General features: G+C 36.1%; 1 protein-coding gene across 1 annotated transcript in view; it reads right to left on the reverse strand.

Moving 5' to 3' along the window:
- aru (arouser) overlaps positions 1-9,660 on the reverse strand; it is a 46,403-nt gene extending 36,743 nt beyond the window's left edge. The window contains exons 1-2 of the mRNA XM_071582701.1: positions 9,489-9,660; positions 6,284-6,382 (exon numbers count right to left, since the gene is read on the reverse strand). The gene's annotated coding sequence lies outside the window, so the exon portion shown is untranslated. The remainder of the gene's footprint in view (positions 1-6,283; positions 6,383-9,488) is intronic.
- Between the last annotated feature and the right edge of the window lie 4,237 nt (positions 9,661-13,897).

The following is a 13,897-nucleotide window of genomic DNA, read 5'->3' on the forward strand; positions in this document are numbered from 1 at the left end:
ATACTCCTGCATCTGGACTGACCATTTGAAAATAAATTTCTTCTCTGTATATTCATTCCGAATCAATGTTGCTAAATCTGTGTTTCTTGGACTAAAAGGTTAAACATAGCAATCATTATTGTTACGGTCATTTAATCGTAGGACATATTGTTTTTAGACAGTTATTCACCATTTCCTGATCATAGAGAATTTTCTCCCTAACTTGCCAAGACTAGAAACCGTTTCATTATTAATCTTAATATCACACACTAGACATTTAATTTAGTCCACTCAACCTATTGAATAAATCTACTTAAAATTTCCCTATACTATACCACCACTTGCTCAAATTGCATTGCACCTAACTTACAATTCCTTTAAACCCACTAATTTGTTACATGGGTTCGCAGATGATCAATCTTTAACTGTTTAAAACTGTATATTACAGTTTTTTGGAAACATGTAGGCTGAGGAGTGAATATTTCATTATAGAGTATAATTATTACAATATTATTATATGTTGCCATAATATTGAATAAAGAGGTAGGAAGAAGTGTAGTCAACATAGAACAAGCAACAGATAGAATATTACTAGTAGAGATAAAAGCAGAACCGTGGAACTTGGTTGTTGTTAAGGTATACATGCCACCGAGCAATCATGAGGAGGAAGAAGTCGATAGGAGATACAATCAGTTAGAGGACATAATCGCATGTGTTCCTACAGGGAAACATTTGATAGTGATGGGAGACTTGAATTCGACCGTAGGTAAACGAAGAGATGGTGATGAGGTGTGGGACTATGTGGGACTTACTGCGGGGAGAAAGCAACTGAGTTCTTCAGGAGACAGGGGCTAGTCATCACCAACATTTAGTTTAAAAACCACAAAAGACATAGGTATACCTGGAAAATGCCAGGTGAATCAGAAAGGTATCAGTTAGATTATATTCTGGTCAGGCACAGGTTTAGGAACAGTGTGATCAATTCTCACAGCTACCCGGGAGCGGGTGTGGACTCTGACCACAATTTGGTTGTTATGAGGTGTAGCATTCATTTCAAAAAGTTAATGCAGTGGTGGCGGGATAGGAAGTGGAATGTAGAAGCATTAAATGGATCGACAAGAAAGGAGTATTGGCAGGCTGTAGAGAAAATCATGGATCAGTGAAAAGAGCTGAGTAGTTGCAAGGAGATGGAAAATAATGGAAGAATGTAAACACAGAATTAGGCAGAAGGAAGTACAAAGAGTTAAATAATAATCTTAGACAATTAAACAAAGAGAGCAAAAGTAGAATGGCAGAAGACACTCTGCGGGGATATGGAAAATTTGCAGAGGAAAGGTGAAATTGGTATGCTACACAGCAAGGCTGACAAGGTAAATCACTTTCTCACACACAACACACATCAGAAAGTAAGAAGGGAAGATCTGGGCTAACAAGTAGTAGTAGTAGATTTGAGGGGAGGCGACCGACAGCTAAGGTCATTTGCGCCATAGGGGATGGACAGGAAAGGATGAAGGGTGGAGAGAAACCCGGCGTCGGCATTAGCCTACTCTTTACGAAAGGCGCCAAGGGGTCCGCAGTTTAACGTCCCATCCGACGGACGGCGTACTCACTCAAAGTGCCCTCCACAAAGCACCTCAAGTAGGGATCGAGATACCTCTGAAAAATATTCAACACCGCCGGGATTTGAACCCGCGCCCTCAGGGTGGGAAGCCAGTACGTTAGCCTCCGCACCATCTCGATCCCCCTGGGCTAACAATTAGAGATAAGTTGGGTAAGATAATAGTTGACACAGAAAAGATCCAAGAGAAATGAAAGGAATATATAGAAGAACTCTATGGGAAAGAACTCCAACAAGAACGCCAACAAGGTTTGACATGAAGACAGAAAGAGAACATAACATAGAGGAAGGGTCCAGGTATACTTGACAATGTGAGAGAACGGACAACATTCCAGGAACTACTTAAAGGTTTACGATAATGTAGTAGAAAGAGACTATATGGACTGATTTGTAGCATCTATTAGAATCTGGCCAGAAGACTTCGTGAGATCATTGTTAGTTCCTAATCCAAAAAAGATAAGGCTACATCATGTGAGGACTACAGAACAATAAGTTTGATTTCCCATACAGCTAATATTTGCTAGGGAGATATAGGGCAGTGCTAGGAAGAGGTGTAAGGCAGGGTTGTCCATTGTCACCGGTGATGCTCAATGTATATTTGGAGGAAATGATTTAACAGGCATGGGAAGAACTGGAGGTCGGAATGAAAATTAGAGAGGAATCCATAAAATCAGTTAGGTTTGTTGATGACCAAGCTCTAGTATGTCAGTCAACCAAGGGGTTGCAAACATTGCTGAGCGAAATGGAAATTCAGGGCAAAAGATACGGGATGAGATTCAATAGAAATAAAACAAAAGTTAGATGATTTTCCAGAAAGAAAAAGGCTAAGCTAAATATTAAAATAGGAGGGCAAAAACTAGAGCAGGTAGAACAGTTTACATATCTTGGAAGTGTTTTGGAGCAACACAGTCAATGTAGTAGGTACGTAAGGAGAAGAATTGCGCTAGGCAAAGAGGCTTTCACAAGGAGGGAGTTGATGACAGGGACGTTGAGTAAGGATACTAAGAAGAAACTCTCAGAACTTTGATATAGAGTGAGGTTATGTACGGCACGGAAACGTGGTCACTGAAGCAGGAGCACAGATGTAGATTGGAGGATTTTATGGGATGAGGAAAGGGCAGGGAGAGGGACAGATGTTGGATGGGATGAAGGGAGAAAAAATTAAACAGACATGAAGAAGGACTTGATGTAGAATAGGTTGTTGGATTGTGTTTTGTAATAAGTCACAAAATATTTATTTGGCAATGGGTCCATCCAAGACCTACCTTAACTGGGATTACTTTATAATAATAACTTATATGTATACATATTACATTATTACTAAGGCACTGTAAGCCCACAATTGCTATAATGCAATTCAAAGATTGAAAATAACAAAATAAGGTGTTTTCTTACCTAACTAGAAATGAAAATATTAGTAACAAAGAAATCCCATCACAATTTTAGTTAGATCAAATCATATCACTCAAAGATAGATAAATTAAAGGGAAAATCAATGCAGGCTAAACTAATATCAGCACTGATTTTCCCAATACAACACAAACTTAGCAGCTTAAAAAAATATACTGAATTATCTTATCACTCATAAAATAAAAATCAAAAACACAAATGTCAATATTTTACAGATTATTAATGACCATTTCAAAAAATAAAAACAGTGGCTATGTTTAAAAATCTTAATTCCTCTGGTACAAAAATTGTAAGAAAAAAGAAAGTATGTGTAATATATTGTGAACACCTTAGCAGTTCATTTAGTCAAAGAACAATAAATAGCAAATAAAAATGCATACAACTTTGCATAAAATATGTTACCCAGCTATTTTCTTGAATTTCCTTTGCACGACAAAATAAATATAAATTAGCGAAATGCTTGGTGCCAAATTGCATCCTACCATGCATAGCTTTATCAAAGGTTGATTATTTCAGGATATATTTAAATGAATTAATATTAAATATAAATTATATTTTTGAAGAATTTATATGCATGCATCTTATGAAAATACAACAAATTTTATAAATCACCATGCACCTAGTTTACCTATTACAACAAGCCAGTTAGTAGATGTGATCCACAGCATTTTATCAATATATTTCAAGGGTCCAAAAATATATCTACTTTCAGATTACTTGAACACTTAACAAGTGAAGAACTTCTGGCTGTAAAGCATATCTCCCCTTATGACTTGCTATGATAAACTGTATGTTATTCAAGTCCATACAACCATGTGTATAACAAAAGCTATGCCCAATTGAAACCACATCAGGTGGTTTTTTCAAAACAACATAAGCCAAAAGCAAATAAAATTCAATTAGGCACATGAAATCACTTACAGCATTTGCATGCATTTACAATATCTTCCAGTAAGGGGTACAAGCTCATTTTGTATTTACTGGCTTTATGGCTTTCAAATGCGGCAATCCAAAGTACATTTAACTTTAATCATAAGGCAGAGTACAAAGCAGTTACATCAGATACATATTCAAAACCCAGCAAATAAATGCTAACATGCAAATATCTTTACTTCAGCATTTGAGCAAGATGTTGAAGCCATATTTGTTAAGTAATTGTAATGACACAATTTCTTAAAAAGTCCATTAAGATTTGATATTAATATTTTAATTTTCAAAAAACTATCAATTAAAATAATTACTTTTTTATTTTTACCCTATCATTATTATCATAAATTACCACACTTGATGACAGAGAATATGCATCCATATTTCAGGAATATACCTGTAAGTCCGTAAATTCATATTCAGGAATGAAAGTTTTTGAAGTCCTTGTAAAAGGGACAACCTAGCCCTAATCCAAAATACTATTATTTATTGAAATATCACTATTAACTCAATTTGATAGGCAAAGAAGCAAATAAATATGCACTCCAAATAGTGTTGCACTTTTATATGGACGGTGAAAAACGTTTCCTTTCAATATGCCTTTCTGAAATAGAGATGGGTTTTATATGCCAAAAAATATGAAAATTATGATAATATGGAAAGGGTAAAAATAAAAAAAAATTGCTGAGTGATTTTAATGCACTGAAAACAAATACTTTAAACCATCACTTTCATCTCTACCAAATATAGCGCAATTTCTATTATCAAATATTCAAACTATTTTCTCTACATTTAAACTAAGGGAATTGTTTCTGATGACATAATTTATGCAGAAGAATAGCAGCATCAGTCGACCTTACAATTACGTTGTCAATGGAAGTACCAGACACCAAAACATTCATATCATCAACACACAGCACTAGATGTGCATCATTGTATGTTAAAGAACTGAATACAAGAAGAATATCATTAATATATACGAAGAATAACACTGGACCCAATACTGAACCCTGCCAACTTTAACATATTTGCAGACAAAAAAAATCTAACCCCATTTCTGTGAAGGGAAAGGCATTGTTTACTACTTTTTAGATATGACATGATGCATTCCAAGAATGTCTCATATGCCAACCCTGATAAGTTTTCGAAAGAAGACATTGTTTATTAGGTCATAGACCTTGGAAGAATAAATGAATTGAGCTAAGGATCCCTATCTGTTGCCCGAATCAGTCAATAATGGATTTATTATACGGTAAGTGACTGTGGAAGCAGATACATACTTCCTTTAGCCATGCTAAAATGTGGTGGTAGATTTCATTTGTCCAAGTACGATAAAAGGTGATAATAAAAAACATTTTTAATTTTTCCTGAATTGATTTAGTAAAGATATCAGTTAGAATTCATTTTCCCTAGTAAAAAGGTAGGTACTTTGTCTATTTTTAGTGGTAAAGGAAACTCTGAGGAAGTCTAAGAGATTCATTAAGGAATGCGATCTTAACTAGATGAAAACATTTTGAAATGGCTAAGGTTGAACTTCAGATCTATCCTATCTTTTCTGGATTTCTCCCAACTACTCTCTCCACTGCAACATGCCTAACACTTTTTCATTTTATTTCCCATCAGTCGATTTTACCTTTTCCATCATTCTACACATACACATCTCAAAAATCTCCTATCTATAACAATCACCTTGCTTCAACAACCATTTTCATTCAAAGTCATACAAGACCATGCTCAATGCCAAAGTTTTCACAAGTCTTTTCTTAATTAACATTTTAATTATCAATTCCTAATTCTAATGATCCTCTTTTCCTAATGACTTTTTTTTCTTATATTCCTACTACTGTCACCATCTTGATCCATGACACTTTCAAGATATCTAAACTGTTCCACCTGCTCTAGTTTTTGCCAACAAATTTTAACATTTATCTTAGGTTTTCTCACAGTCAAAAACCCCAAACCTTTTTTTTGTTTACAATGATTCTCAATCCATACCAATTACAATGACTGTTTTGAAAATTTTTGATCAAAAACGGATTTTTCACCCTCAATAGGATTAACAGCAATAAACAACTAAAATTTTAAAATGGAAACATCAAAAATCTGGATGGGTCCCAGGGTATGTTTGTATTATATGGACAAAACACAAATAATATAAGAATTATATTCAAAAAGGTGCATTGACATTGATTTCATGATGTACACAAATCATTGAGAGATGAGCAATCAAAGAGTAACATCGTGAATGATTCACTGAGAAGGAAAAGTAAGGAAAGCATAAGAGATACTTACATACCTCCTAAGATTACATAACTGGCAAAAGATTTCAACATTCAATCCAAAACTTACTGAAATTCCTGTTTATCCTCCCAGTCTACAGCTTCCAATATCATCCAAGTGGGCATAGTTATCCAGTTTCAAACTCTCCTTAAAGCTGATGGAAGAACCCTAAATTTTGATAAATTCATTATAGATTACACTCTCAAAGATGATGAGTTAAATTTTACACATACACATTAATGCCCATTATTTCACTTGAAAGCAATTGCTAAAACTTTAAATTTAAATACTTTAAAGGTATGGTGGATAACATTAGCCCACTCAACACATTATTATCTATGCCATTACAATCTTCCACTCTTTGATAGTATATGCATTTGAAGCTAAAGAACAGTTAATCATAACCACAATGAGTGGTTTCTTACAAGTTTCAAGGGATAAGCTTTATAATAAAGATGAGACTGAAACCCTAGTTTCATTAACACTGCTTAGTATGATCTTCTAGTCAAATGACTAAGACATGAACTCTATTGCCATGATGCTTTGAAATATTATGCTTTTCAATTAATAAAAGCAACAACTTATCATCATTCATTAACATTTTCAGAAAAAGGGAACACTCTTTACTCATGTAGACCCAAGATATTTACAGAGCAATGTGAAAGAGTAGTTTACATGTTTACGCACTAAAATATTTAAATGAGGGAAAATAGAATATTCATATTAAAAAAGAATTTTCATAAACATGCATAATAAATATATGTAAATATAGAATACATATTACCATATAGACTGAAAATACTGAATATAAAATACAAACATTAAAATAATGGAATTTATATGTAACTATTGGTATTTATAATGTAATATTTCGGGATAAACGTAGGTCATTGACCACAAGACTTTAATTCCATTTTTTTACACTACAGATACAGTTCAATTTCAAATTACATACCAACATTTTGCCTTAACTGAAATATTCTCTAACCATTATATTTCATCATACACAAATAACTCACATCTATTTACTTGTATCTTAAACTAAAAATGCGTCTTTAATACAGATCATAACAATGAATCAATTGGCAGATAGTGACCATTCTGCAACTGTCAGGTTAGAATAACAGGCAAGGGAGCTCACCCAAAACTAACCTCTTCTGATGTGAGAAATTCGCACAACTAGGCTTGAGGAGCCAGTTTCATCATGTGTCAATATTTCCCACGAATATTTTGCTCACAACAAACCGCAAATCTTGGTGGAGCTCCCCAAAAATGACATGGAATTAAACCCGAGTCCTATATTAAGTATCCAAATGCTTCACCCACCGGGCTAAGTCATCCTGACCCACCACCCGGAACAAACTGAACTTTACAAATCCATTTGTCAATAGACAGGGACCGCTATAGGAATTTCGCACTAAAAGATATTTAGAACTTCAAACAATAATCAATAATACAGGTTCTTCATCGGAAAATTCAACGCAGAAGCATAACAACATGTAGATCTGGCATTAAATCTGATCAGATTCTCAATTTATAGAATCACGGAACTGATAAACAAGGTAGACCACGGGATTCAGCTATAACAAAGACCGCGAATACGATATTTGCCCAAGGCAATAATCCCGCCATTAAAATTTGCTTCCGTAAAGTTAAGAATGCAGACAGTGATACAACACCGACGATGTCAAACAACGAAATGAAATATCTTTCTCACATGATGAAAGGTTGAGAACGCCACACACTGTTGTAATGATTAGCCGCTAAACAGTTGTTTACAAACTACTTCGTAAAAGTTCTCAAACCTGGAAATGCATCCACAATCATGAAGGTGTATATATAAAACAGGTCAAAAGATATGGAAACCGCTTCAAAATGTTCTGTAAATGTACCGGTTTTCAAACCAATATTAGCAATGAAGTTATCAATGACGGCAGAAAATGAGAGACTGCACCCGAGACAAATTACATTACCTGACGCCGCCAAAGAGACAAATATCGAGACAAATTCAAGGGTTGTATAATGATAACAAAAAGAGCTGACCAAAAGCTGTACCATTTCAAACTTTTCAATATTAATCCCTAACAATGCAGTTTCGTAAGAAGCCTAACTCAGTTACAAAAGGTTCATAAAACTCTATTTACCAGTAGCAATTTCTAAAATACTTGATTATACATCCAGGCAATGCTTAACCGATTTCCTTACGTAAAATATTGCGCTGCGTACGTAACTTGACATCAAAAGACATCGACGGCGCTTGACACGATGTTCAACAAGTGGCATCAATTCATCACTCGGTAAATGATGGGAAACGCAAAGTTTCCAAAACACGAGAAATAAAAAGTAATTGTGGACATGCCTAGGGATATGAGAAAGTTCACTCAATCACTGACACGAAAACATTCACTCGATCACTCCGCATAATACAACTACTACTCCACATTTAATCCTAAACTGTAATGGTTTCAAAAATACCTAAGGGAAAAAGTGAAAATAATATCATTAAGCCAAAAGTAAAAGTAATCAACTTAACGGCAGAAAAACTTAACAAATCTTGATACTACCGCCAACAAATGAGTTGGCACAGCAAAACAGCACACCGTTATGTTTACACGAAGGCAATGTCGAACATATACGTGATCCTTCAATAAAGTTTACTTTCAAGCAGCCAAAAATAAAAAAACGATGTACTCCTCTTAACCCGTCTCAAATTACTGGTGAAATATTGTAAACTAAAGTAAACGTACTTTGACAAGTGTCACTTGTCAGATATAGAAAGAGAGAGCCTAAGCAAATTATGCTTACGATGCACAAACTAAGGGCGAATGTCAGGTCATTTAACACAGAAGGAATCCTAGTAAATAAACTTGAGGCAGGAATACAATAAAACTACAGTTCAGGAAATCAACTTCACCTACTTGAGACGTCTTTGTCTTTACAAGCACCGCGCAGCCCTTCAGGAATGTATACCCAATATGGCCACGATTGCGAAAGATGCCGCGCCCATACACGTAAGGTAATTAAAATACGATCTAACTTGGAAATACGCTAGTAATGTTAGTTTAAAGAACTTGTAAATCTGTATTTCTATCGAAAGTTTTGAGTGTGTACCAAAATATCTTTGCCATACTGCGTAATGGTTTTATGCGTTAACGTACACTGCGTTGACACTACATCCCAGGCATATCTAATGGGTTCTAAAGACGCCGTTTTCAACAATGCACCAAAACAAAGTACTAATAACAATACGGAAAATAAAACATCAAATTCTTACCCTCCTTATTGTTTATCATTCTCCAAGCATGACAGCAACCTGTGCAAACCGATATTTAAATCCGCCGCAGCGTTCACCAAACAACAAATTTACTTTTTTTCTTGTAAACATTCACGTCCTTGGAATACAACAAACCTACGCAGCCTTTTTATTACAAACACTACCACCTATCAACCCACGTACACAGTATTACCTTCCGGTTCGGAACACCCTAAGCAAGTTGGAATGTCGCTAGCGTCGCTCATGGTCACTTACTTCCCGTTCTAACCGACTAAGGAGGCGCTGCAGTATCGCAGCAGACAAAGCGCTAGATTATAAGTTAAGTCTTCAGCGGATCCAAATCATCCGCAAGCAATATGCAGATGCTTTTACAGAGCTCTTGGTAATATATCTATTCTTCTATATCCATTTCTGGCGTTGTCATTGCTTTACGTTCAATTTTTTGAGTTGCTACAAATATAATAACATGGAAGAGCAGAGTATTTACCAGTAATTATTATTATTTTACTTTACCAGTTAATGCAAGGTTTTGGGCGGCACAAGGAATTAGCAAGTCTACAACTGTGGGCCCGTGTAAAACGACACTACATACTTAACACAACACATTAAAATAAACTAAACCAATCTTTTGATTCCACTTTTGCTGGTTTCGAGCCTTTCTCTTAACCCATACCATGTCTAGAATTCCTTAGTTTAATTTCCTTACGGCAACTTTAACTTTCTTCATGTAGTTACCCCACGAAAGGATTTACATGCATTTGCTATTCTACCTAATCAAATACTATGTCTCCAATCTCATATTTTGACGATACATTCCAAGGCACACAACGATCGCATGGTAATAGTTTTTGTTACCAGGGAAGGTGACCGAAGGTTAAGGTAATACCTGAAGGTATCGCACGCAGGCCCCCGGAACGTGCTCTCCGACAAACGCTGAGAAGCGATCTAGTGGTTTTACTAATCCCTAATTTAAACGGTTGTGGTTCACGGCCACCCATTTACTGTGATTCGGAAGCCGATGCCTGGTGGTAAGAAATACAGTATGCACAAATGTTTTCAGAGAAGCCTAAAACTCTCCAAGGAAGAATTTGCCGTACGAACATGCATTAGTATAATAATGCTTAATAATAAACTATTGATAATGATTCACAAATAATCATTATCATCAAAGTATTAACCCATGATTTTCGGACAGCATCCACCAACCACCGTATCTGGAATATTCGTCCAAATATAGATTCGGCAGAGGCATAATCCAGATTATCTACTTGGTATAAAACTCAATGTAAAATCAAATAGGGTATAATAGGATAGAGGAGCGCAGAAGTTTAATATTTAAGCTGCAATAGCAAAAAAGTATGGAAAAGCTAGAAACAATAAAAAAACTAGAAATCATAGCGATGACAAAGGGTTTGGAACTGCAGTGGAAAAATGGTCGGTCATATAGTACCTATGTGTATCCTAAAAAATGAATAGCACGAAATGGTGAAAAACGATTGGAAGTGCAGATACGAAAACACTTGACACGGGCAACAATAGAAACAGTTCTCTTAATTTTGCAGTATTTTATCGGAAACTGATTGTAGCTGCGTGGGCATTAGGTGAAGAATTGAATTGGGGAAGAAGCATTTGCATAACAATGGGAAGTTCCAACAAGTACACGAAGTAAATTTTTCGGGAAAATATGATAACCACTTACATCACCCATACATCTGAATGAATCTGAAGCTTACTCTTCAGTCAAGAGCAAGCGTGGATATTAGTGGTTTTTGTGATGTTGGTACGAGATGGAGAAGAATTGACAAAGCAAGTTAAATGGGGAGGAGGATTAGAGACAAGGTTTTAATGCAACGGAAGAAGAGAAGAAGTTACTTGGTCAAGTCCGAAGATGGCAAAAAAGTGGGCGAAGGAAATATTGAGCCAGAGAAATGTTACAGAACGAAGTAACAGAGAATGTAGAGTTTCGGGAAAGGAGGAGAATAGGTTTTTGGACCGCAAGTAGGAAGAACAAAGAACTGGAGAGCGAAATAATTTACTGCACACCATGGGCGACACTTAATACATGTAGTTGTTCAGATCAGTCTAAAACATACCTTTGATTGGCAGATTCCCTATGACGATGAAGATATAATTGATCCCCAAATATGTATTTTGAAGTCTATAAAATAGTATACTACCATGATAACTACTATAGTGCGAAAAAGAAGTGGTGTTATTTTTTATTATTTAAATGATAATAAATATATTTGAATATAACTTACCAAATACCTGCTATTTAAATATAGTCTAATAAAAGACGAGGCAATCCAGGGGGTAGAGCATTGGGCTATTTTCAAGAATTCAATGGCTTTCTCCCCGTGTTCATTCCTAGTACCCAATGCGTAATCCCCCAACTCATCAACGTCTCTTTCTTCGTCTTCCGTCACATTCCAATCACTATCAAATATTTCCCTGCGGGAGCTTACTACATGATGTCCTCTAATTGATACTATCGAGTCTTCCTCCCTATGATTGTTTGGTAGCGAGTATATTTGACCAATGAACAAGTTCGTCGGATCTTCTTTTACCTCTATTAGTAATATTGTGGTTGCTTATGCTGAGTACGCATCTGCCTACCTTTTTATCCAATATTATGGAAATCCTTGCTCGCTCTCATCCCCTGATATTCTCTATAACTATACCTCCAGGAATCCCCACTACCCTTCCAGCACGAACAACTATGTTTCCTCTTTCTATATAATACTTTATGACTCTAATTTTCTTATCCATTACATTGTCTTAACATTCCAAGTTCCTTTCCAGTCCCTTTGTGCAGCTTCCGTTGGGTCCAGCAGCAGCATAATGAATGTAATTAAATAAGAAAGGGATCCTGCAGGACCTAACGGAGGAAGGATGTGGTGGCCTCATATTAGGTGTTTGTCTTCATTGTAATGTTCAGGGGTTAGTTAGGTGGGACTATAAAGTATTAATCTCGCCCCAATTTAGTCGTTATATAAATGAATAAAATATTCAGGGTAATGTGTGGCTTGACTTGACTCCGTTAGTCAAGTCTTTCACATCCATCTCCGGTTTTTTGAGGGAATTCCGAGGGACAATCCGAAGATCTCTGTATATCAGATTAGGAATTCCCATGTAGATGAGTGGACTTTTTTAAACAGACAAATATTAAGGGGCAGGTTGTGTTTAAATTGGCACTAATAAAATGTATTCAGTTAATTTTTTAGTGGGCGTCAACGGCGACGGAGATTTAACACCATCCACATCCTAAAAGTTAAACAAATACGCATAAATAAAAAAATCATCAATTTTTTAACGAATTAATTTTTCAATTTGAAAATTTTGAAACAATGACTATTGATAAGAAGGTGACTAAAAACTGAATTTTAATGAGTCATATTAATATAAAAGGTCGGTTTCTTTAGACAAAATAAGCCTGTCCATACAAGCAGGGTTGTCTGTGAGAACATAATCTTTGTTTCCCCGTATGCTCAGTTAGTTATGATGAACCCGGTTCCTATCACAAACAGAAAATATATGTTTCGGGGTCAGTGGAGCGTCACACTCATCGCATTCTCCTGTGTACCCTTCAGAGATAAAGACCATCAAAACACGGTGACCTATCCATAAGCATGCAGTGACCATTGGAGGATGGTGACATTGATTCTCCGGATTTCGCTTCACGCAACTGGCTATAGATTATATTCTCCAAGTTTGCCTCCACTGTTCCGAGGCTACGCGTCGAGTGTGGTCCCAGAAGTACCCGACCCAAAAAAGAAAACACAAAAAATATGGAAAAAATGTATTTATTTCTAAACATAATCTCCTTTCGGCTCTTAACACTTTTTCTAGCGGTGTTCGATGAGTTCGATACCCTTTTAATAATAAGAACTGCCTTGCTCCTCAAAATAGCCATTAACTGTCGACATCACTTCTTCACGGTTGGAAAATCTTTTACCACCGAGCAATTTTTTCAAGTTTGCGGACAGAAAATAATCCGAGGGGGATAATTCTGGCGAATAGGGTGCATGAGGCAGCAATTCAAACCTTAATTCATGAATTTTGGCTATTGCAATAACGGATTTGTGAGCTGGTACATTGTCTTGATGAGCCAAATTATTTTTAGCCAAATACGGACGCTTTTGCTTGATTTCTTCGCTCAAACGTTGCAATATGTTCGCATTATACTCGCCGTTGACAATTTTCCTTTTTCCATGCGCATCACAAAAAACCGACGCCATGGCCTTGCCTGCAGATGAAACAGTCTTAGCCTTCGTTGGAGCCGGTTCTCCCTTTTGAATCCATTGTTTTGGTTGCCTATTTGTCTCGGATGTGAAGTAATGGACCCATGTTTCATCCATTATTATGAAACGGCGCATAAATTCTGCTTTGGTGCTGTGAAACTTTGCTAA

This window comes from Hetaerina americana, unplaced genomic scaffold (genome assembly GCF_022747635.1).
Source record: "Hetaerina americana unplaced genomic scaffold, ioHetAmer1.1.p SCAF_12, whole genome shotgun sequence".
Lineage (NCBI taxonomy): Eukaryota > Metazoa > Arthropoda > Insecta > Odonata > Calopterygidae > Hetaerina > Hetaerina americana.